The sequence below is a fragment of the Rattus norvegicus genome, chromosome 12 (assembly GCF_021556685.1).
Source record: "Rattus norvegicus strain SHRSP/BbbUtx chromosome 12, alternate assembly SHRSP_T2T, whole genome shotgun sequence".
Lineage (NCBI taxonomy): Eukaryota > Metazoa > Chordata > Mammalia > Rodentia > Muridae > Rattus > Rattus norvegicus.
The window spans coordinates 4,137,565-4,160,710 of NC_141545.1; the positions used below are offsets into that span (position 1 = coordinate 4,137,565).

The 23,146-nt window shown below is 37.1% G+C and overlaps 1 protein-coding gene and 1 pseudogene across 3 annotated transcripts in view; one reads left to right on the forward strand and one right to left on the reverse strand.

Moving 5' to 3' along the window:
* Positions 1–23,146, forward strand: part of LOC148001969 (uncharacterized) — a 955,959-nt gene that overhangs the window by 877,164 nt on the left and 55,649 nt on the right. The gene's annotated exons all lie outside the window — the stretch shown is intronic.
* Arhgap20-ps5 (rho GTPase activating protein 20, pseudogene 5) overlaps positions 1–23,146 on the reverse strand; it is a 32,802-nt pseudogene that overhangs the window by 4,167 nt on the left and 5,489 nt on the right.

A 23,146-nucleotide genomic window follows, 5' to 3' on the forward strand; every position in this document is an offset into this window, starting at 1 on the left:
CTAGTCAGAATGGCTAAGAACAAAAACTCAGGTGACAGCAAAAGCTGGCGAGGATGTGGAGAAAGAGTAACACTCCTCCATTGTTGGTGAGATTGCAGACTGGTACAACCATTCTGGAAATCAGTCTGGAGGTTCCTCAGAAAATTGGAAATTGAACTACCTAAGGACCCAGCTATACATCTCTTAGGCATATATCAAAAAGATGCTCCAACATACAACAAAGACACATGCTCCACTATGTTCATACCAGCCTTATTTATAGTAGCCAGAAACTGGAAAGAACCCAGATGCCCTTCAACAGAGGAATGGATACAGGAAATATGGTACATCTACACAATGGAATATTACTCAGCTATCAAAAACAATGACTTTATGAAATTCATAGGCAAATGAAGGGAACTGGAAAATATCATCCTGAGTGAGGTAACCCAATCACAGAAAAACACACATTGTATGAACTCATTGATAAGTGGCTATTAGCCCAAATGCTTGAATTACTCTAGATACACAACACATGAAACTCAAGACGGATGACCAAAATGCGAATGCTTCACTCCTTCTTTAAAAGGGGAACAAGAATACCCTTGGCAGGGAATAGGGAGGCAATGATTAAAACAGAGGCAGAAGGAACACCCATTCAGAGCCTGCCCCACATGTGGCCCATACATATACAGCCACCCAATTAGAGAAGATGGATGAAGCAAAGAAGTGCAGGCCAACAGGAACCAGATGTTGATCTCTCCTGAGAGACACAGCCAGAATACAGCAAATACAGAGGCAAATGCCAGCAGCAAAGCACTGATCTGAGAACGGGACCCCCGTTGAAGGAATCAGAGAAAGGACTGGAAGAGCTTGTAGGGGCTCGAGACCACATATGAACAACGATGCCAACTAACCAGAGCTTCCAGGGACTAAGCCACTTCCCAAAAATTATACATGGACTGAGCCTGGACTCTAACCTCATAAGTGGCAATGAATATCCTAGTAAGAGCACCAGTGGAAGGGGAAGCCCTTGGTCCTGCCAAGACTGAACCCCCAGTGAACGTGATTATTGGGGGGAGGGTGGTAATGTGGGGGAGGATGTGGAGGGGAACACATATAGAAGGGGAGTGGAAGGGGTTGGGGAATGTTGGCCCGGAAACCGGGAAAGGGAATAACATCCGAAATGTAAATAGGAAACACTCAAGTTAATAAATTTAAAAAGAAATGTAAATAAGAAATACTCAAGTTAATAAGGATGGAAAAATGTTAAGAATCAATATATCACTGTAAGTATCATTTCTTTACATATTCTTAATTTCTTAATCTCATTTCTGTGTTTAACCTCTAGCACAAACTCAGTACCAGTGGAAAGAGGTACTAAAATTTGGAAGCAAATTCTAACAATAGGATAATATTTATAATGCACAGGTGAAATTTTCCCTCACATGGTAAATCCTTCATGGCTGTTTGTTATAAATCATATTTTCAGTGCTCAATGATTTAACTTTAAGTTCTGGGAGTAGAACAACCTATAACGCCCTCATAGGAAAGAGGAGCAGCTGGACTGTTCGGCATTGTATTATAACCAGGAGTGCATGTTCTCCCAATGGGGCAGCTGCTAAGTCCATGTTCGATTTCCTTTATGTTTCCAATATTTGTCGCATTATTCTGGGAACATGAGGACTTTCCTCCAGGAGGATGACATAGTGATGTTCCATGTCACACTGCAGCCAAGTTTTCTCCAAAAACTTTTGGAGAATTTTCGATCATAAATTCTACTAGAGAAATCTATGAAAAAACAGGGCAAACACAGGTTGCAACACAGGGCAAAAACATGGTTGCAAAATCACATTTTACGTCTTAGTCTTGGATGCTAAAAATATGCCGTTCAAAATTCTGAGAAAAATTTAGCTGTTAGAAATAGGGGCAGGCTTTTTGTCAGAAATTTAAAAGATTGTGAGATCAGATGTTCAAGTGTGATCATCACAGTGCAATGTTACATAAGAGAATGATTTCCAGTTTTTACATTGTGATGGCCAGTATGTGATACATACTGTACACTGAAATAGCTTTGGTTACATTTTACACATATATGTGTGAGCATGATTATAAGGCTGCTTATAGAAAGGCAGAGCTAAGGAGGGATGATGGCCTATGAATGTGGGTACCATCCCATTGAAAGTTCCCATGGGCTGTGTAAAAAGTAAGAGACAGGCAAACCCATCTGAGAAGTGAAATTCATGTGTCTCAGTGCAGTGCAATGTTAACAGCTGCTTCAATATATCACTGTAGGTGCCATTTCTTCACATATCTTTAGTTAATTACTTAATCTTAATACAGTGATGACTCAGTGCAGATGCAATGGTAACATCTTGATTTTATGATTCATTATATTGGGAGGTCTTTGAAATAAGATCTACTGGGAGGAAATGGGGTAATTATGTATCTTCAATGGCAGGTACTTTGGAACCCTGTCTTCTCCTGATCTTTGATTCTTCTACACAATATAAGAAATATTATTGTTTCTCAGTTGAGTTGTTTTACAGTATGTTCCTTACAGTTCCAAGGACAATTGGTCAATTAATAATGGATCAGAACCTCAAATACTTAGAGTCAAAATAACCATTTATCACTGTACTGCATAAGATTTGGTAGTTTATTATAGTACTTGAAAGATGACTAACATAGAAAATTATACAAAATAATTTCTCTTAACCAATCAAAACCAGCATCCTGAGGCCAATGGTATTTTACTCACATTAATCAGGGATTCTTAAGGATCACATCTGATAAAAAAAAATCCAAATTGTATTGCCTTTTTTAGTTGGGGAAATCACCTTGAAAACAAGTAGAATTTCACACATTCTACACTGAATATGTCAGAATTAAGTCTTGACTGCTGAACCAATACTTAGATTTTGTATCATTTCACAGCATTTGTTCTCACTGGGTTAGTGTTAGGATATTCTCAGTGACAAAGACAAAAGACTGAGTCACTGAGCTCAAATACCCATTTCTATTTTACTTAAAATGCACCAATGATTCCTTCCCTCCAGAAGAACACCTTTCAAAGCTGTACTTACTTTACAAAATGAAACAAAACAAAAACCAAAACAATCAACAACAACAACAACAACAACAACAACAACAACAACAACAAAATAACCAAGATTCTCAGGGATTTCCTGTTTTCCTGTCTCATTGTAAAGGCTTATCAATGCTAGGCATAAAGTTCTTATCTAATTATCCTTTTGCCAATATCATTTGTCACTCCATTATTGCAGGAGCTGGGCACAAATAAGAGACATGGGGCTAACCCAACAGATAGGTGGTAAGAAGACATTTCATTAACAGAACAGTTACGTTTAATTTCATATAATATACAAAAAAGTTGCCTCAGAAGAGCCGCATTTTCAGGTGGCATTTTATCTAAAAGACTGAACACAGAGACAGTTATTTTAAAACAAGTATACTCAATTTGTAAATATGAAGGAAGGGAAAAGAGTAATCATATTGTATGCAGGATGCACTGTAAATAAAATGAAAGAGTTTGTACTCAAATTATTGCTTGAAATATTTACCCAATTCAGAAAAAAGACAAATCTAATTGGAATATGAAAGTAAGATTATAAGCCTGGGCTACTGTGATTCCCACTGTAACTCACACTCTTTTGAAACTGTCTTCCATGTCTGTGAACAATTGAAAGCTTTTGCTGTCTGTCAGTGTTCTTAGTAAATGTTTCTGTGATATATAATTTCTAATGTGTGTAAGCAAATGTTACTTCTATTTTGTTGAGGTTGTTCACAGTTTCCAACAATTACCTCTGCACTGCAGCTAATTTCTCTTCATCTTTGACCTTTTCAGGTACAGCAATCCACTCATCATACAGTTTTGAAGTCATTAGACTTCCCTTGAGGTTTTAGAGGAAGTCCTTATAAAGACAGGAATAATATTTTTGTGGAAAAAATTAAACATGGAAATTATTCAAAGTACATTCACCTGTAAATTTCAGTTTAGTTCCAACTTTCTTCACAGTTCCCCAAATTTGCCCTAGTTAGAATGTTCCATGATATGTGGGCCCAGTAAGTTTTATCTATTTAAGCTAGAGACCAAAGAGTACATTTTCAGATTTACTTGGACTATAGAAAAATCTTTTCTTAGCTCAGCATGGCTCTAGTGGACAGCTGAGCAAACTTGCACATATAAGCAATTAATACTCCAGTTAAAATACTATTTTTAAATGATAGAAAAATACAATTATGATACCCACAATAAAGACAACCATAGGAAGTTATTATCGAATTTCTCAGGAGCAGAAAGCCATATCTGGTATTGGAAGCATGGGGGCACATGTCTTCATGGTTCTTAGAGAATGCCCTGCCCCTATTTCTTTAAACAAGTGTAACTCCTAACTCTATTATAATTATTTAACTTAATCTTCACAGATAATATACCCTTACCCATCAAAAAAGATTCTCTGAAATGGATGGAGACTATTACTGAAAACCACAGCTAGTCAAGGTACAAAGAACAAACTATCCTGTGACTCTGAGCCCCAGTTTATATATATATATATATATATATATATATATATATATATATATATACATAATAACTCCTGAACTGTTTGCTCTGAGCATAGGTTGAGACAGTCAGAAAAATTGTACACAAGAGGATAGGGACATTCGCTTTGAGATTTGGTCTCCTAGAAATGAGGGGAGGTTTCACTTTTGACAGTTCAACAATCACATTGCTTAAACAATTTCTGAACATCATCCATGTTATTAACACTAACAGAGGAGACTTTGAGCATATACGATTTCTCTCATACATATCTACTGTCATTCAAGGGAATGCAAAATGAAGACAACTACTCCCATAGACTCAGAGGAATCCTGAGGTGGATGATGGAAAGACATTCCCTACCTTAAAGATCCACGCCACTACATTAACTGATTGCTTGTTTATATCCACCTCCTCTTCCGAATCCAATTTGTCCTTTACTGTTTGGCACAATGTTATACTCGGAGATTCTAAAAAGACACCCGTGGTTGTGGGCCTTTTCTTTTTTAGTAGGTACAGCATGTCATGAGAAGATGATAGAGAAATACCTGTCAGGCTTCACACACCACAGACTACTATTTGCTCCTTGAGAACCAGACCAATGGTGTGCACGGGTGCAATGCACGTGCTGGCATGGACACTGACGACCTAAAGCTGGTTTTGTGCCTCAATCTTTTGTTCTACACATCCCACCCTAATATTATCCCTTAAAGATCAGGCAACATTTCTTTATAACAGATTTTCCAAAATAGTTAAGGGATTAAATCCAACTTTTCCAATAGATGGTTTCTGAATAGCCCTCTCTCATCTTCCTACTGGAAAGCCAATGATTTGAGACACAATTTTTACTCCACATGGTGATAGAAGTGAAGGGGTCAGGTATTTAAGAAGCAAGATTTTGTCTTAGGAGAGCCAGAGGAACACCATTTGAGACATACCAGAATTGCTGCGGGCAGGATGCCATCCTGACAAATGGAACTGAATTCTCTTCCAAACAGTTTTCTTCCCTTTTTAAATGGTGGGGTGGTGCATACTTGGTCCTGGTGGGGCACAGAGCCCCTGTTCAACTGCGATGTTATAGAAGTTCTTTGTTTCTTAAAAGTTTTTTTCCTTCATATCTGAGCAGGAGTTGAGATCATTACATGGGATAGTGTAATTTACAAACATCTTTTACAACACCAACTATCAATTGCAAAATGTCCCTATTATAATGGGTTAATCATCCTGCTGTGCTTATGTAACCTTCTTCTCATATGCCCTACACTGTTATTAATCTTAGTGATGTCTCTAAGACATGGTCTTGTGTTCTGTAGTGGGAATTCTCACAAGATGATGCTGTCTAACTCCATACTGTATCATGAAATACTAGATACATTGATTGAACAAGCTCCCTGAACTATGTATAGGCTGTTGCTTCAATAATTACATCCATTTTCATAGCCACCCTTACTTTTATTCTCATTTAAAAAATTTCTATTTTTTCAAATGTCATAATGAAGGTCTTTTCATCCTTACTTTTCTTGTTCAGCATTTTGAAGAACCACTGTTAAGTTTATTTCAGCAGCAGCATGTCCCCCTTATGAGAAAATATACATGACTATACACTATAGTGTCAGTTCAGAGCTGAAATTAAGTTTCTTTTTTGCTTCTGAGTTTTCTTTTAGAATATTGGACTATAATACAATTTTAAATATGTTACTTAAAACAAATAAATTAAAAGTAAACAAATGAGTCATATAACACAATATAAAATAGTCTTCATCACTGAAAAACATACTGTCTGCCTGGCTAGCTAGTGCAAAATTATGAGGCCTGAAATCACAAGTAATATTAGATAGATGGACAAAGATGTGTGTGTGTGTGTGTGTGTGTGTGTGTGTGTGTGTGTGTGTGTGTGTGCATGCATGTGTGTGTGTGTTTATATATATGTAAACCAAAACACATATCAAAATTTTTGACTCCGAATTGTTTCTGTCTAAAGAATATACATGGACAAAAACTGAAGCAGAGACTGAAAAGACCATCCAAAGATTGCCTCGACATCTGATCTATCCCATCCATAGACACCAAACCATGACAGTGTTGATGATGAAATGATATGCTTGCATACAGGAACCTGACAGGGTTGTCCTCTGAGAGGGTCTACCAGCTTCTGACTGAGACAGATGCAGATACACTCTGCCAACCACATGACTGAGTCCTGGGACCCCAATGAAAAAGTTAGGGGACGGAATGATGGAAGAGAGAGGGATAGCAACCCCATAGGAAGAACAATAATATTAATTAACTTGACCCCTCAGAGCTCCCAGGGTCTTAGTCAACAACCCAAGAGCATACATTGCCAGTCTGCAATCCCTGCTACATAAGTAAGAGATGGCTGTCTTGTCTAGCCTCAGTGGGAAGGGATGTTCTTGTTCCTGTGGAGGCTTGATGCCCCAAAGAAGAGGGATACTTGAAGGGTAAGGTGGGAGTAGGTAGGTTGGTGGGGGAGCACCCTCTTAGAGGCAAAGGGGAAGAGGGATGTGGTGGGGTATTCTTGGTAGGGGGACCAGGAATGGGACAACATTTCAAATGTAAATAAAATTAATAAAAATAAAAAAGCAAAGTTTAAAAGAAATCAGAGGTATAAGTGGGAGGTTTTCAGGAAAGGAGAATAAGGAGAAATAATTATAGTATTCCATCATTTGAAAAAATAATTAAAACGTCCCAGTCTATCAATATTAGGGGCATTTCGAATCTAGATATAGGTCTAAAAGTTATTTGTTATATGATTTGAAATGAGATTAGAGACTGGGCTACAAGCCTAAGGTGATTTCTAGTCAAACCTGCAAAAGATTTTCTTCAATACCATACATCTTGTTTTTCTATGTAGATTTCATTGCAATAGATTGTCAAAATATAGTTCATAAGTAATTTTGTGCTCTAATCACGAAACCACTTAATGGGAACATATCACGATTCATGTCTTAGACCTGCTTATTCTAATGGGACAAAAATGTGTGTACAGAGTGTTTTGGCATACCAGTTTATGGCAAATATCTGCCTCGGAAAAATGAAATGTTCTCCCTATAACCAAGATTAGTCTTTACATCGGAATTTAGAGTACTCTTAACATGGACCTGAAACATACTGCTTTAGTGTGTTTTTTATTACAGTGTCCCTTTCCTAAGCAAGAAAATGATAGTATGCTGCGATATTTTATGACAAATTAAAATAGGAACTAAGACAAGCCACCTGAAGGAAGATGACAGACTCAATTTTTTGCTGCTGGCTGCTTGCTGAGCTTCTGAGTTTCAAGATGAATTTCCCATGTACATGAGCGTTTAGATATTTCATGATTACCCCAGGTAGGGAAGGAAAGCTGTAAAATTTCTTAAGTCCCGTGAACTGAAGTTCCTTTGAATATTTATCATTCTAATGTCATGCGGATACTCATACCCTATGAGGAAAAAAAAACATGAATTGTAACTACTGTAACTGAATATAGGAAACCCTTCTGATACAATTTAGAATGCTTTGTTGTATTTCTTCTCCTCGTCCTCCCCCTCCCCCTCCTTCTCCTTCTTCAGGATAATGTAGACTGTACATACTAGAACATTACATCCCTTACAGGAATACTATAATAAATTAAGCTGAGAACTCTAAAAATAATGAGGAGAAAATTTTCAGTGTATCACTTTGTTTTGAGAATATAGACCTAAGAATGCACTGTGTAGGGGGACTTTTGCTGTATTCTTCTCTAACCCTTTTAAGACAGGCCTGTTGGAGAATTAATACCAATAATATTTTTACATCATAAGAATCCTACTTCACTGGGGTTAGGGATTTAGCTCAGTGTTAGAGTGCTTGCCTAGCCAGCGCAAGGCCCTGGTTTCAGTCCCCAGCACGGAAAAAAAAAAAAAAGAACCCTACTTCACTCCTCTAGCTTCATATTAACCAATTTAAATATTTCACACTGCATACGTAAAATAAAATATGAGCACTAACTGTCTTCACAAAGATAATTGTGATATCTTATATTAGCAACTTAAAAGCACAATGAAAATCTAGATCAAAAATAAGAAAACACACTAAAGAGAAGCAGACAACAGGAAATAATATTAAGTCTGAAATCAATTAGAAACAGAATCCATAAAACCAAGATCCTGTTCTTTGAGATAATCAACAAGATACATAAACCTAAACTAACTAAAAGTCTCAGAAATAGTATGCAAATAAACAAAATCAGAAATGAAAAGGGAGACATAGTGGAAATTGAAGAAATTAAAAAAAATCATCATGTTTTACTACAAAAGACTATAGTTCACAAAGCTTGAAAATCTATATGAAATGGATGATTTTCTACACAGATACCACATACCAAAGTTAAATCAAGATCAGATAAACTAATCAGTCCCATAACCCCTAAGGAACTAAAAGAATTCATTAAAAACAACCAAAAACAAAAACAGTAACAAAAAGACTAGGGCACGATGCATAATTCAGTGCACAATTCTACCAGACTTTCAAATAAGAGCTAATACCAAAACTCCTTAAACTATTCTCAAAATAGAAACAGAACTACAGATCTTGCTGGTGAGATTGTAGAGAAACGGGAATGCTCCTCCATTGCTGGTGGGATGGCAAACTACCACCACTATGGAAACCAATCTGGCTGTTCCTTAGCAAACAGGAAATAGTTGTACCTGAAGACGCTGATATACAGGTCCTCGGCATATAGCCAAAAGATGCTCCACAGTACCACAAAGATGCAAGCTCCACTATGTTAATAGCAGCCATATTTGTAATAAGCAACCCTGATATTCTTCAACCAAAGAATGGATTCAGAAAATATGGTTTATTTACACAATGGAATACTATTCAGCTACTAAAAATAAAAGACATTATTAAATTTGCAGGCAATTGCATAGATCTAGAAAATATTCTGAGTGAGCTAACCCAGAGTCCAAAGGACATGAATGGTATATCTTCATTATTCAGTGACACTACACAAAATATACAGAATATCCATGACACTAAAAGTTAAACCATAAGGAAAGCCTAAGTAAGAATGCTTCAATCCCAGTTAGCAAAAGGAAATAAATAACTATGGGAGGCAGAGGAAAGGAGAGATATGTGTGAGAGTGGAATGGGAAGAGAACAGGTCAGGATCAGGTATGGGAGAGACATGAGAGAGGACAAGGGACCCAAGAGAACGAATGGAAATATACAGCACTCGGGGTTGGTGGGAACCTCTAGAATATCCCAGAGACATTGGATAGGGGTGCTCCCAAGACTCAGGGTAGGAAATTTTCCCCAAACGCAAAATCACACAGATGTAAAATTTGAAGAGAGACCACCTTTTTAAATCAGACAGGACACCTGTGGGTGGATAGGGACACTAACACACCTACAAAACTTTCAACCTCAAATTGCTCCTGTCTAAAAGAAATGCAGGACAAAAATGGAATAGAGTGTGAAGCAGTGACCAGTTAGTGACAGGCTCAACTTGGGATTCATCCCATTATTAGGTATCAATCCCAAATATTATTACTGATGCAATGTTGTGCTTGCAGCCAGTAGCCTAGCTTGGCTGTCCTCTGAGAGGCCCTGCAAGCAGCTGACTAAAACAGATATAGATATTACATCTAACCATTGGACTGAGGTCAACAAGCCCTGTGGAAAAGTTGGGAGAACTGAAAGAACTGAAAGGATTGGAAACATCATAGAAAGACCAGCAATATCAATCTGAATGCCTGGGAGCTATCAGAGACTGAGCCACCAATCAAAGAGCATACATGGGCTGTTCAGAGGCCACAGACACCTATGTACGAGAATGTTTTCTTATCTGGCATTAGTGGGACAGCATGCCCTTAAATCTGCAGAGAGTTATGTCACTGGTATGAAGGTCAACTTTATGGGTTAGAGCTTCAAAATTTCAGTAGCTTTTAAAAGATCAGCTTTGCCAGAATACTTTGTGATCTCAAATTTTTAGTTCTTATTCAAACTTTTCTGATAATTTTATTACTATTATTTATTTGGTAATAATCCGGTGAGAAATAAAATAAGGCACCACCAGAATAGCTGTAATTAAGTCAGGTTGTCTCCAGAAATCAGAATATGATTTCATATTCAGTTGCAAAATTATTGGTCATAGGAGATGTGCACTGAATATTTTACATGGATTCAGAGAAAGGGCTATATTTCTACTATTCATTACAACGCAATCTACATAATTTGGAATAAATAAAAAAGTGAAGATTTTACATTTTAGATTTAAACTTGTTTCTCTGAGTAAGTCTTTCGCTCACATATATACCTGATCACCATTTTAGACTTGGTGTCTGTGCAGGTCAGATGTGGGAATTAGATCCCCTGAAACCGGAGTTATAGACGGTTGTGAGCTACCATGTGAGTGATGGAAACCCTTGAGATATATAGCTAGGAAGAGTTTCTGTTATGATCACCAAATGACTTTTTTAAGTTGTTTTCTCCAGAAACAATATGTCTAGAGTTTTGTTTTGTTTGCCTCATGAGGAAAATTCTGTTTCTGAAACAGAAAGCACAGAAAAATTCCTGTCATTCTAAGGCTGTTGCTTATGAGGTATCAAATTGTTTCTGAATGTTATATTAGTAATTAATTATGATTTAAAAGAATGAAATTATACTTAAGTCATTTTGCTTTAGTGTTTATTCAAGTTTAAGACTAAATAATGAAAATAGTGAGGATTCACCTCCTTAGATTTTCCTGTTATTACCTTGGAATACTCTTGGAGCTTTCCCAGGGCCAGGACAGAACCACAGTTGGTAATCTTCAATGTTCTGGGAGGCAAAAAGAACCAACCACCACAAATAAACTGACATCTGAGTCTTGAAGAGTCTAGCAATTTCCTTTACTTGTCATTTCTAGCTCTTTAGCAGGGAAATTATTTAAACCAGTATTAATGATATTTCTTCTGACCACAGGTTTGAGTAAACAGGACTGATTTCAGGAGAAAATCTTTGGGTACTTGCCTTTCCTCTTGGAGGGAACCTTGATCTACTGATGCACAATAAAATAAGAAGTTGCATTCAGCCATTACCACTAACCAAGACAAATAGTATTTTGAAAATTCTTACATCTGTGCAGACTGTGTGTCGTATATTGAATTTCGATTTAACATGAGCACAGAACCTAGTGTCCACAGAGGCATATACTCATGGTGGCTATAATGAGTTTAGCAAAGTTAACATTCAAAAGATATGATAACTTTGACAAGAGTGAACACAAGAGTCAAAAACAGAGAGTCTTTGAGGGTGCCTAGAAGTGAAAACAGCCTTTGGATTTCATTGAGAGATGTCCAGTCTGTGAAGAAGAAGGACATATGTCTATCCGGGAAAATAGGCCTCATACTGAAAAGAAGTTCTAGAACATAATTACTGCACACAGTGTTTTGGATCCATTTGAAATAATCATCTAAATAGAACATTCTGTTGAGATATTGAGCACCCTCCCGGAGTGGCTCTAACTGGAATTATTATTAATTTTCTTTTCTTGTAGACTCCTGTTTAAAACCAATGACATTGTCCCATAGAGTTTTTAAGTGTTAAACTAGCAGACAAAAAGCACTCAAACAGACACACCACCACTACCCATTTACACCCCAACATACATGGAGAGGGTGATAATGAAACAGAAAAAGAAAGAGATTGAGAGAGAGAGGTAGACAGAGGTAGAGGGGAATAAAGTCAGAGAGGTAGACTGACATGTGGATTCTCATTGTACAAACTCACAAAAGCAATAGACAGGGATGCATAAACACAGATAAACACACACACACACACACACACACACACACAGAGCTACAAAGAGATACACATGCACATTTAAAAATAGAAAGACAATATATACACAGATATGTATGCAGAAAAGACATAGAAATGTAGACTCATTTATTAAAGATTTATTAAAAGTTAAAAATAAATACACTAGAACATGTACACTTACACATTCACACAAGAAAAATAAAAACAAGAAGAAATGGGGAAGACTACAGAATTACATACCAAATAGGCAGTATAGTCTAATTAAAGAAAGAAAGAAGGGGTTGGGGATTTAGCTCAGCGGTAGAGCGCTTGCCTAGCGAGCGCAAGGCCCTAGGTTCGGTCCCCAGCTCCGAAAAAAAGAAAAAAAAAAGAAAGAAAAAAGAAAGAAAGAAAGAAAGAAAGAAAGAAAGAAAGAAAGAAAGAAAGAGAAAATATTCCCTCTAACATTGGCACCCTTTAAATTAGGTATGAGCATATGACAAATTAATCACAATTTATTACAGTGGATATGTATTATATAGTGAAACTACACATACAGATCAAACCATTGGGCTATGACTTTCATTTCATATAAAACTAGACACGAATTCAAGAAAAAATGTCACTCAAAGAACTATTACTATGTCTTCAATAACTTCTGATTAAAAAGGAGGCATTTGTAAAATATGATTTGTAAATGTATCATGATCAAATTTCATCTGAATTTACACATTTCCACATATGTGAATCTCAAAAGCAAAATTCAATTTTTAACTCAAAATAGATTGAAGGTAACTTACATGCTTTCTTATCACTGGTAGTAACTTGCTGATTATGTCATTCACCACATCAAAGTTTGTTGCTGTTACATACAGAGGCTATAGAATGCACAGAGAGAAAAATGCTATAAAATATCCTGAAAGCTCATGAATACAAAATTAATATGATCTACTCATTATTTACAATTTATAATCTGTAACAACTCCTCTAATGTATAACTCATTTTCTTCGCATAGGTTAAGTCTGGAAGACACGCAGTCTAACATATTTATCTTAGAATTTAGTTCTTGGGTACTGAAAAATAAAACATAACTGTAACAGGTTGTGTATGATAAAGGGTGACTGAGAAGCCATGAGTGCTAAAGCTCAGCATCCTGATTTCTCTTTCATTATGGCAGAATGTAGTCAGGGAGAGCAGAGACGTTTGCTTCCTCTCCATCTGGACTTCCATTATTACAGCCTTACTTCCATGTGCTTCACATGCACAGTTCTAGGAAAATGAGTTTGGGAAGCAGCACAATTATTTTTATAAAAATTAAAATTAGTGAGCACTCTTATCATATCAGGGTTTGTAAATACTTAGATGGCATACAGATATAGAGTGTTGAATTCTTTTATGGTGATAGATCTAGGGATCCAAAATGAATATTTTAGAAACAAGATGCCATTTCTTAACACTCCCAGGAAAAAAACAACGTACTTGTACTATTAGCTCTCTACTGCCTCTCACATTTAGAATCTGCTCCAGAGACCTAGGAAGACCGCAGCAAGAATATAGCATGAAATCAAAGCATAGTAATCGGACAAGAAACCACTGATGTACTAGAAATCTAATAAATAACCAGACAGTGAGTACATAAGTATATTTTCATGAAGTTAGTATCTATATTATCAGTTATCTTTGATGAGGATTGTAAGTATCGAAGAAACAGTCCCTTAAATGAGAAACAAGAAACACAGCACATGTGCTCTCTCCCTATCCATAACAACCTTGAACCCAAACCTAAGAATACCCCTTCACAAGCCATCTCTTTTACAAAGGTTTCATTATTTTTTAATTTTAACTTTTTATCAATCAACTGCTATGCATAATCTATTACTTTGAATATAATATGAGTGATTGTGTCTATGTCTGTGGTGCATTTGCATGTGTGTGTGCCTATGTGTGTGTATGTGTGTGTGTGTGTTTGTGCATATGTTTGAGTGCTTCTGATGATTCATCCAAGACACCAATGTTACATGTCAGCTTAGTAGAATTTTATGAAAAGGACAACTTATACTAACTGACTTTGTATCTTTTTATGCAGAGGCTAACAATTATGCAAAAACATCTTAGAATATGAAAAAAACCAGCTGTGATCTTGTGGTTGGAATGTAACAAGAAAGGAACAAATTTAAGGTTTTGTTCAGAATGTAAAATTAATCACCTATGGGTGAATATAGATCAGGGCTCAGAAATCATACATCCCAGAAGGAAATAATCACCTGCAAGTTTCCTTCTTACACCAATATGGCACATTGAAATATGTATATATATTCATAAACCACATACTCATAGGAACACACACACACACACACACACACACACACACACACAGAGACAGACAGACACACACACGGTAAGCATAGAACATTTAAAGAAAAGTAAAGCTTCTGATATTTTGATGAATGTCTGAAAACATTGGTATAATTTTAAGACAACAAAGTTTTATTATAAAGAATTCCGCACATGAGATAGAGTAATAATTCACATGGGACTTTAATTCACATTATTTTAAAATATTTTGTTTTCAGAGCAATAGAAACATATTAATGTCTAATTAATATTTGCAAAGATGTGTACATCTCTTTCTGATGTTGATTTTGTTTGTAATACAGATTTCAAGACAAAGAGACTTTTTAAATAAAATATTTCTACAAATAACATTTTTAAAGCATGAAAACTAAAGTAGAACTAGTAGTTTTTTTATATATGCTAAAATATTTCTTGACTCATGATGAACCACAGAAATGTAAACAATTCTTAAGAGAGAAGATCAACCTTAGAATAGTTCACAAGCTCTTTCTATGAGGAATAAAATGTTTTAATTGTTCAAAAACAAATAAAAAAAATTTTAATGTAAGTATATTTGCCTATATCTTCAGATAGAAATAATAACTATAAACATTGAAATTACATATTAATAGACTAAATGTGCAACAGTGAGCTGATACTATCACTAACAAGGCATGAATTTTAAAACAGATTACTAAAATAATGGAGGCATGTAGTAAAATGCTGTCCCCCAGGCATGGCATAAGCATTGACTCATGAGGACAGTGCAGTTGTTTTCTATACAATGCTAAGAACAAAAGTTAATATTTTATACATTGGTAATTATTAAAGTCAAGAAAAGGAAAGAATATGAATATAGTGAAAGGTTTGGGGATATCTTGTGATTGTGCAGGTGATTTGGCATTTCTGTACTTACATGAAATTATCGAATAAAGATAATTCTAAAATCATCTGCATCTATCTATTTTAAAATATAAGCAGTGTCTGAGAGATCTGCATTCAATCTTAAGAGTAAAGAAAAAAAATAGGTGGAAAAATCCTAATTTAAAAATAGGATTAAAACATTTTCCTAATTTATCCATAGAAAAACTTTACAGGTTTATCTTAAGTGTAATGAAATACATTGATGATTCAAAGAATTTTCAAATGATAAAAGGCTAAAGTATAAGCAAAAAAATCAAAGAAAACTAATAAAAAATTGATATATATTTATATATCAATTATATAGATATATAATAGTATAAAATCTATTTTATACTATTTTTAGTTACTGTTTTGTGTTACGTGGACCTGGTATGAGTAAGAAATTGCTTGGTGATCTAAAATATCTTCATTATATTTCCCTTTGTAAGTCTAGTGCAGTGTCCACAGTGACATGTTAGAACACTAACTCTAGGTCCATTTTGTACCCATTAGCTGTCCCCGCCAGAGGGGACCCAGTTATTCAGGGTCCCGAAGAGGCTTTCTACCTGTGGGCCAAAATGAGAGTGAAGAGAAGAAGGAGACCAAGCAAAAGTTCTGTTGTCAAGGTCTCATTTATTGGGGTGAACATTAGAGCTTTTAAGGCTTTCAGGTAGGGGGAGTGTCCTTTGTGAAACACAGAGGAGGGGGAGATGAGGATATAGGCAGTGATAGCTGGAGGCAAAGAGGTCAGGTGGTGGAGACACTGGGTGTTGACTGAGGAGATAACTGGTATCTGCTAAGGGAGCTGAGGCATCCCTTGAATGTTATCTTCCTGTGCCGTAAATTCATGGGAGAGGCTTTCATTCAACAATCTTAAGACTTATGGCAGTCATCTTAGGGGTGAATATCTGTGGCCAAACAGCCCAGAGTCACCTAGTCACTTTGAGCCATGCAGTTCAAAAAGCAGCTAGCCCCAAATCCAATATGGCTCCGTGCATCTCCCCCATTTTTCTTTTTTAAAAAACCATTAGGTGGAAGTAGTGGTCTGAGAGAGATCAAACATGCCTCACAGAGTTCCCAGCTCGGCCATGGTGAGCCACTCTTGCAGTCAGGACTGCACCCCAATGGCTAGGAATGAACTTATGCTGTAACACACCATTCTGGGCTATACGTGTGTGTTTATTGGGGGAGAAACTGGGCAGAGAAGCATTGGACCGGCCCGAACGTTTAAACGGGGTGTAGCCACCTCTGTCTTAGGATCGACCTCTCAAACCCCAGCCTTATCCGTCATAGGATCACCTTGTCGCCCCCAAGGTTCCTGTCTTAGATTGGTCAAGGGTCAGAGGAAGTTGCCCGTCCCTGAGGATAGCTACATTGGATCATCTTCTCATTCCTCTTACTTGAGCCCAGGGGCGAAAGAGTAGGGGCCAAATGGCATTAATATAAGAGATTGTGGAAATAGAGCCTCTCCCGATAAGTAGTGGGCACCTCATCTGGTTCTCCTCAGCTGCTATGGCCATACCACCAAGGGCCTAGTCAAGCCTCTCCTGTAATAAAATTTAGAATTCCCAATTGTTAGCTACTACTCTAGAAAGTTCACCCACTGTGCTTGCCTAACAATAGATTGGGGGAGGGTAACTCCAGACACTGCAGACACAATGGCTGCAGCAGTAATGGCTGCTACAATAGCAGCGAAAGTGCCAAGGTCTTTCCCAGGACAGTTCAGGATCGGTCATTCTTTTCTGGAACAAGAAGCAGGCAATGGAACCATGTCTGAGATCTGCAGAACCAGGGCAGAATTCCCTAGTCCACAGCAGCTTCACGCAGGTGGCATTCCTTTGAAGCTACTGACTGCAAAATGACAACACCAGTTAAGGCAGCAAGAGTCACCAGGGGAATGAGGGGGGCAGGGGTAACAGCTGGAGTCCAGTCTTCTCCAGCAAACAGCAGTGCACAGAGGGTTGGAGCGCAGGCCGCGGTGGGGCGGGACACACGCAGTGGTAACACTGACTGCAGCAGTGCCAAAATCTCTGTGATGACAAAAGATGAGGGGGAATCTTCCATCTTCCTCTCAGGGCAGAGGAATGACTTCAGGGACCTGAACCACAAGAGCTGAATCTTCATGCTCCCAGGCTCAGCATGGCAAACCAGCCACTCGGGCAGCTGGCAAAATCCTGTAGCATCCTGTAGAAAAAACACAAAGATTCCCTCTTCCTCATATAAAATATCTGAACAGGATCATGCCAATATGTCGATCTTTCTATTTCACCTAGGCAGAAGTAAGCCTAGTTGTAAGGTGCCATAAATTCAGAGTGTTCCTTGGCATACAAATTTTAAAATTGGAAATAAAAGGAGTATTATTAAATAATTGTATAGCATACAGGGATGTAACTCCACCCTTTTTTATTTATTAAGATATCATTAAGATATTATTTATTAAGATAAGTACTTCGAGGATTAAATTGAGGACACTGAGCAATTGTATTTATAAATTGACTTTAATACCAAATTATTATCTCCAGCATTATTGTTTTGGTGATATAAAGAATGAGATTTTTTGACTAATTGTTCCTATGTAAGGCCTATAATCTGCATGGTATCATAGTCCTCCCTTCCTAAGGGGTCCAGGCAATCCAGTTTGAGTTCTTAAATAGCCTATAAAGGAACAGTACTTAGTGCTCTTAACCACTAAGCCATCTCTCCAGCCCCTTGCCAGCTTTATTTACCTAAACATAAGCATTAATTAGAGATGCCAAATACTATAAATACTGTCCAGATTCAGTCGCACTAGAAATCCCTGAGCCAGCAGGGTGAGGCTGGGAGTTGAAAGTAAGCAAATGGAGTCTTCCTCTATTCGTGAGGGTTTGTTATCAACTCCATTACCATTTTCAAAGAGCTGGGTCTATGGTTTTGTCTAGTTGTCTGAGTCAGAGCACTGAAAGGACACTGAGTTGTCAAACATTCACACTGAAATCATCACTCACTGATTTCAAGTAGAAAACCTGCCTCTAATATAGCATTAAGTAATTGTATAATTTGAGGGCTAGTAGTATCTAAAAAAGGAAACTTTTTAATCAACTGTAAACCATAAGGTACACATTGGCTATCAGTATATGAATTGAAAGCTTGATTTTTTTTAACATTTTTAAAAACTGGCTACAGTTAATTAATAATCTGTGCTGAAGCAGGGGAAACTCAAGAGAATAAAAAAAGTGACCCAATCATACATGTAGCCTTTTCATTAGATGAACCACCTATAAATACAGTAAGCTCATTTTCTATGGGTTGCATGCACAAATTTATAGGAAGTACAAAAGCATGTAAAGAGTAAAATTATCACTTTTGCCTGAAATTTGTATATGTAATAGGCCAAATATCAGTATTTTGTAATAACCAATTTAATTGCTGTTTGGAATAAGATATGTTTTACCAGGTTTCTTTTTAAAATACTTCCATGACTCTAGTCTACAATTCTGTATTAACACAACTGAAGCTTTATCTCCAATGTGCATAACAAAGACCTAAGTCCTCTGGTAATGTGAGGTACTTAGCCAACTAACATATACTTAGAAGCTTATAATTAGCTTCAAATATTCTTTTCTGGAGTAGTGCAACAGCTACTCCCCAAATATTAAAGCTCATTTTGAGAGCAAAGTTTTGTAGTAAAAATTTCCATATACACTGAAAGATTCAATGTTCTAACTTGAAGAAACGACAAAATTACATAATATAAGGCTATTAGCCATTCTTTTGTAAAATTTTTAATGATACCACTTTATAGGCTCTCTAAAATTATAAGCAAGCTCACGAAATGAAAACTCACAATCGCCAGGACGTAAATAAATTGCATAAAAACAATCCTCTAAATCTATCTTGAAATGGCAGTTGGAGTAGGCAAACTGGCTATAATGCTCTCACAAGTTCCAAAACCTCATCAATCCTTCATAAATCTTGTAACAGTCTCTACCTGTTTGATTTTTTTAAATTATAAATAAGTTTGAGTTAGTCAATGTAACACTGGCAATCCTTAATAACAATCTTTAAGTTCTCCTTGTAAAACCAGAGCACAGCCACAACTTTGGGAAGTCACCTGAGTTCTGAGTACGTGACTACGCAGCTGCCTTGGGGCAGTGGAATTAGCATCAAAATACAGGTAACTCCAGGGCAAACCACAACTTGTGGAAAGCAAAACTCAACCTCCAACAAACTAGTCTCCAAAATCCAGTCTCCAAGACACCGAGTCTGTCCTTCATGCTAGTAAGTTTGACTGCCAATTTCTACATATGCACGCACAATGGTGCGGTCTCCAATACCTCAACAAAGAGACATTGCCCTAAAATCTTTTAGAAGCCTTGTTTTTAGAATAAGAATTCCATAAAAATATTACCTCAATTTAAACTTGTTTCCCTAGGTTGGCCCATGTCACATGTTGTCTAGAATGACTTTATCCAAATTACCAGTTTTATGTCAACTTTCTGTTGCCAATGTTACATTTTTTTAAACCATATCCAATAGCTTAAAAGCCAATAGTCCATAACCAAGGCATGTAGAGCATATTTATACATTTAGAACCAGTCAGAAACAAAATTGAAGTGGCTACACATGTCTTTAATATTTAGTCCTAGCACCATTTTTACTTTTCTAGGTGTGATTTTAAGACAAGCACCTTGTCACCTGCTAAGTCTAATAATAAATCTGGGATTTTTCTAAGAGAAACAGCTATCAGCTCCCACACCATAGAAGCTGAGGAGCTAGCTGTTGGCGCCTTTAAGATCAGCTCCTGCAGACGCTCAGTCCACGGGCAGCTTCTCCAGCTGACATAGGCTCCTAGCTACAGGTACTGTGCTCCAAAGGCCGATTGAAACTGTTTTTTATTCATTTGTTCCCTTTTTTTTAAATGAATTAAAACCAAATCAAGTTACCATTTTTCTTTTGAACATGAAACATAAAACATTTAAACAACGAGAAACAAAAACCACAGACATAAACTGACAGACATGGACAGCTTGGTGCACCAAGGACAGACAATAGACATAGAGGGAAAAAACTAGATGGTGTCCCACCGAAGGGACCTACATATCGTACCTATGGAACCCAGAACCAGAAATAAGCATTTCTCCAATAGGAGCCAGCAGAGAGGCAGGACATCTCCTGCCTTTCTTTTGTTCCTAGGAGAGCTCTGAAAGTTTTTCTCTTTCTCCAAAGCATCCATGGAGAGTCCAGGAGGACTGTTTTTCCCAAACCCATTCTCTCTCATGTCTAGGGTGTAAATTATCTCTAATCAGGGTCCAAAGACTAAAATATAACTCTAAAAGAACGCATATGCAAAAACACTTTACCATTACCTTGTCCCTTTTTTATTACAAGTTTTACTTAAGCTAGACCCACACTGCTTAAAATTAACCAGGGACACCTTTCATCAATAAAACAAACAAACAAAAAAAACTTGATTAAATCCTTTTTCTTAACTCTTAATCTTCTCTCCCTGAGTGAGCGCTTGATCTCTCCTATGAAACAAGCCTCCTAAATCCATACCTTCCCCATGGCAATTAGACGACAATTATTCGACTGCTCCTTACCTCCCTCTCCAGCGATGCACAAGCTATATGGCCTGAAGAGTCCTCGATTCCCGCTGCAGCTCTCTTATCTCCCTCGTCCTTTAGTCGGCCTTTCTTCGGGGTCCCTGTTCGGGCGCCACTTGTCCCTGTCAGCAGGGACCCAGTTATTCAGGGTCCCGAAGAGGCTTTCTACCTGTGGGCCAAAATGAGGGTGAAGAGAAGAAGGAGACCAAGCAAAAGTTTTGTTGTCAAGGTCTCATTTATTGGGGTGAACATTACAGCTTTTAAGGCTTTCATGTAGGGGGAGTGTCCTTTGTGAAACACAGAGGAGAGGGAGATGAGGATATAGGCAGTGATAGCTGGAGGCAAAGAGGTCAGGTGGTGGAGACACTGGGTGTTGACTGTGGAGATAACAGGTATCTGCTAAGGGAGCTGAGGCATCCCTTGAATGTTATCTTCCTGTGCCGTAAATTCATGGGAGAGGCTTTCATTCAACAATCTTAAGACTTATGGGAGTCATCTTAGAGGTGAATATCTGTGGCCAAACAGCCCAGAGTCACCTAGTCACTTTGAGCCATGCAGTTCAAAAAGTGGCTAGCCCCAAATCCAATATGGCTCCATGCAATTAACATTTATGAAAGGCAGAGAGGTGGTGATCCCTGAGTTACAGTCTATTCTGCTTTACAGCAGGAAATGTCTTCAATGCTCTACATGTTACATAGTAGTTAGATTTTTGATCTGCATTAAACCCAATACTGGAAAGTGGAGAATAATATAAGCCTGAGAAAAATAGACAATAATTCAATAGATATTTATGTTTATCTCAATGATAGAACTACTGTATAGTATTGTGATGTTGTGAGTTTTATCCTAAACACCATACACAAAGATGAACACACACACACACACACACACACACACACACACACACATACCACTTTTAAATTTAAATTTCTGAACAGAAGACACATACAAAGATATCCTCATGACTAGATTATTCAAGTAAACATGAGGATGAAAGCCATGACTTTGTAGCTGGTATTCAGAGGAAGGTATAAGGATGCATAGTAAGAGACTTAGAGAAAGAGCACAGAATGGAGAAAAAGAGCTAATATATCATTGAACACTTAGGTATGGAGAGAAAATGTAATGCTTTATGATAATATTATATAATAAAAATTGTTTACTAGACAAATATTTTAAAATGAATAAGGAATAGTGGAAACAACACACAATTCTATATATAAGCAATAAGGACTCAGGAGGGGGCAGTTTAATTCTACTAATAATACTTCACTTGGAAATATATGCTGTTGGAAATATTTGGCTCAATTTTCAGTGATATAACAAAAAGTATTTCCTCTTTTTGGATCTCTAGTACGTGAATCAGTCTTGTTTCATGTTGCTTTCTACACATTACATATGAGAGTCCTATGTCTGCCTTGACTACAGATAATTTAATATAATTTAATTTAAAATAATTTATTAGTTTCACATAATACTGTCTAAATTCTCTCCCTCGGTCTCTCTGTCCCTCTGTCCCTCTCTCCCTTTGTCCCGCCCTCCCCATCCATGCTCTTCATATGTCTTCATCTTCCATTACTTTACAAACTGTCTCTCTCCTAGTCATGAACATGGAATATTAGTTTTGGTTTTGTATTCACATACAGTGTCACAGCATGCAATATCCTCAGTGAATATCTGCATGGGAAGTTCCATTTTGTTGGGTTTCTTGGCTTCACGAATGGATCTGTGAAATGCAACAAAAATATACAATACAGCAAGTTAATTAGGAGCTTATTTCAAACTAATCCCTGTTAACATTTTTTTTCAGAATCATCTTAGCTTTCAATATAAGGAAATAAGTTCAGCAATATTCACCATTCGAATGGTGAATACTAAAAATGTTTCAGAAACAGATATAGTCAGGTAATAACACATTGACCTAAGTAGTATGGCCAGTCCTCAAAATACTGTACCTGAAACAAACAGAATGATAGAAATTTTCTTGATCTCAAAGAAGGAAGCAGCAGATGGTTC